Source organism: Triticum dicoccoides, chromosome 2A (assembly GCF_002162155.2).
Source record: "Triticum dicoccoides isolate Atlit2015 ecotype Zavitan chromosome 2A, WEW_v2.0, whole genome shotgun sequence".
NCBI lineage: Eukaryota > Viridiplantae > Streptophyta > Magnoliopsida > Poales > Poaceae > Triticum > Triticum dicoccoides.
In genome coordinates, this window is record NC_041382.1 from 158599428 (window position 1) to 158602036 (window position 2609).

Consider the following 2609-nt stretch of genomic DNA (forward strand, 5'->3'; position numbering starts at 1 on the left):
TGACCGTGGAGGCTGGGCGTGCAGCGGAGTGTTTGGGGGCGCCGGCGACGCCGCGTCAGGCGGTGATGGCGCTGGCCGTACCTGCTTCCGCTATGGTTGCGCTGGAGACGCCCATGACAGCGCCGGTCCCGAAGGCCAAGCGCTCCAAGGCGGTGGACGGGCAGGCGGCCCCCGTGCAGGCCAGTGCGCGTGCCAGGGGCGCCAAGGGCAACTTGCCATCGCTCCAGCGCACCCAACTCCTTCAAGCTCAGAAAAATCTGGAAATCTCAGGTAATCCCATGCCTCGCTTTATGATTCTTGACTCCTTTTCGGACGAGCATTTGAGCAAGGTCTAGGGGAGAGTAGGGTGGAACCAGTGGGAGGAGTTGAGATGAGCGAGCTTATCTCGTTGATCCGCGCAAAGGAATTGGCGCAAGCGGCGCTAACAGCGGTGGCTGTGCAGGCAGCAACAGGGGTTGCTGCTCCTTCCTCGCCTCGCCGCGACAGGGCAAGACGTGTGGCCAAGGCGATCACATCCAGGGGGTGCGCCTGCGTAACCGTGTCGTTTAGATGCGTGCACTCCTATGGAATATTCGTGGCTTCGGCCACTCGGGTCGATGCACCCAACTATGGGAGTACATTAGGAAAGAAGCGATAGATATCGTAGGGCTCCAGGAAACGATCAAGTCTGAGTTTAGACATCAAGATATCTTAGCGATTGATCCCTTAGAGCGTTTCGCTTGGCATCATAGTCCGGCCAACGGTCACTCCGGTGGCATGTTGCTTGGCCTATGCACTGCCACGTACGAGGTGCTGCACTGGGAGAGTGGCACCTTTTTCATCGCGGCCAAGTTCCGCGTGCGAGTGTCGCTTCGCGAGCTCGCGATCGTGCAAGTCTACGGACCTGCAGATCATTCACGTTCGGCTGAGTTCCTAGGCGAACTCGAAGCCAAGGTGATGGCCTTTTCGGCTGCTCAGATCCCGCTTATGGTGGGGGGAGATTTCAATCTAATCCGTTTGGGGGCGGACAAAAACAATGACAACATCAACTGGCCAAGGGTGGCCATGTTCAACAATTCGATAGCATCTATGGCACTTAGGGAAGTGACTAGATCGGGGGCAAGATATACTTGGACTAACAAGCAACTTGCCCCAGTGCAATCCGTGCTGGATCGTGCTTTCATGTCTCCGGACTGGGAAATTTTGTTCCCTCTGTGCTCACTCCTTGCTGAAACAAGGATTGGCTCGGACCATGTGCCACTAATCTTGTCTTCGGGGGAGGATAGAGTGCGTCGCAGCCCGCGTTTCTATTTTGAAACCGCATGGTTCGAGGTACCGAATTTCGGCACCATCTTCAGGGAGAGATGGCAGAGATGTGTCCAGCTCATAGGTCAGCAACGAGGCCCTTTGTAGTTCTGGACTACAGTAGGGGGCCGCCTGCGTGCAAGCCTTAAGGGGTGGGGCGCGAATCAGGGTCGCGACGATAAAACCCTGAGGGTAAGGCTCATGGATGAGATAGCTATTCTCGACGGTCAAGCGGACACGCGCCCCTTCTCTGAACAAGAATGGGCGCGGCGGTATGCCCTTGAGGGGCAAGTCGAAGCTCTGCTACGTGCAGAGGAGGAATACTAGAGGCGTAGGGGAGGCCTCAAGTGGACGCTCAAGGGTGATCCGAACACGAAGTATTTCCACGCATACGTGAATGGCCGGCGCAGGAAATGTTCGATTCTCAGGTTGCAGACGGAGCAGGGGCTCCTTCTTCAACAATCGGAGATTTCCCGTCACATCTATGACTTTTATATAGGTCTGATGGGGACGGAGGAGGCCCAGCGCGCGTGTTTGCTTGCGGATGTTTGGCTTCCCTCTCAACGGGTGCTCGATAGCGAGAACGAGGAGCTGGAGCTCGCTTTCCTTCCGGAGGAGATTGACTATAACACCCCGGATGTAACTTTCCCAATTTGTACTCCAACTCTTGCCGTTTCCGGTGTTAAGTTATATTTATTTTCTCGGGTTCGGGTCTTTATCTCCGTGTGTTTTTATCATTGTCATGCATCTCATATTATGTCATCATGTGCATTGCATTTGCATACGTATTCGTCTCTTGCATTCGAGCATTTTCCCCGTTGTCCGTTTTGCATTCCGGCGCTTCGCTCTCCTCCGGTGGTCATTTCTAGCTTTCTTTCGTGTGTGGGGATTAAACATTTCCGGATTGGACCGAGACTTGCCAAGCGGCCTTGGTTTACTACCGGTAGACCGCCTGTCAAGTTTCGTACCATTTGGGCTTCGTTTGATACTCCAACGGTTAACCGAGGGAACGAAAAGGCCTCGTGTGTGTTGCAGCCCAACACCCCTTCAATTTTTCCCAAAACCCACCTAACTCTGCTCCATCATCTAGAGCGTTCGATCACGATCGCGTGGCCGAAAACCGCACCTCATTTGGACTCTCCTAGCTCCCTCTATGCCTATAAATAGGTCCCCCTCGAAATATCCCGGATCCCCTCTCCCCGAAACCCTAAATCCCAGATCCGCGCTGGCCGGACACGTCCGCCCCGGCCGGACGCGTCCGCTCCGCGCCCGCGCCAACCACCGCCCGCCACGTGGCATCGCGCCGCCGCCGCCGCCAAAGCCCG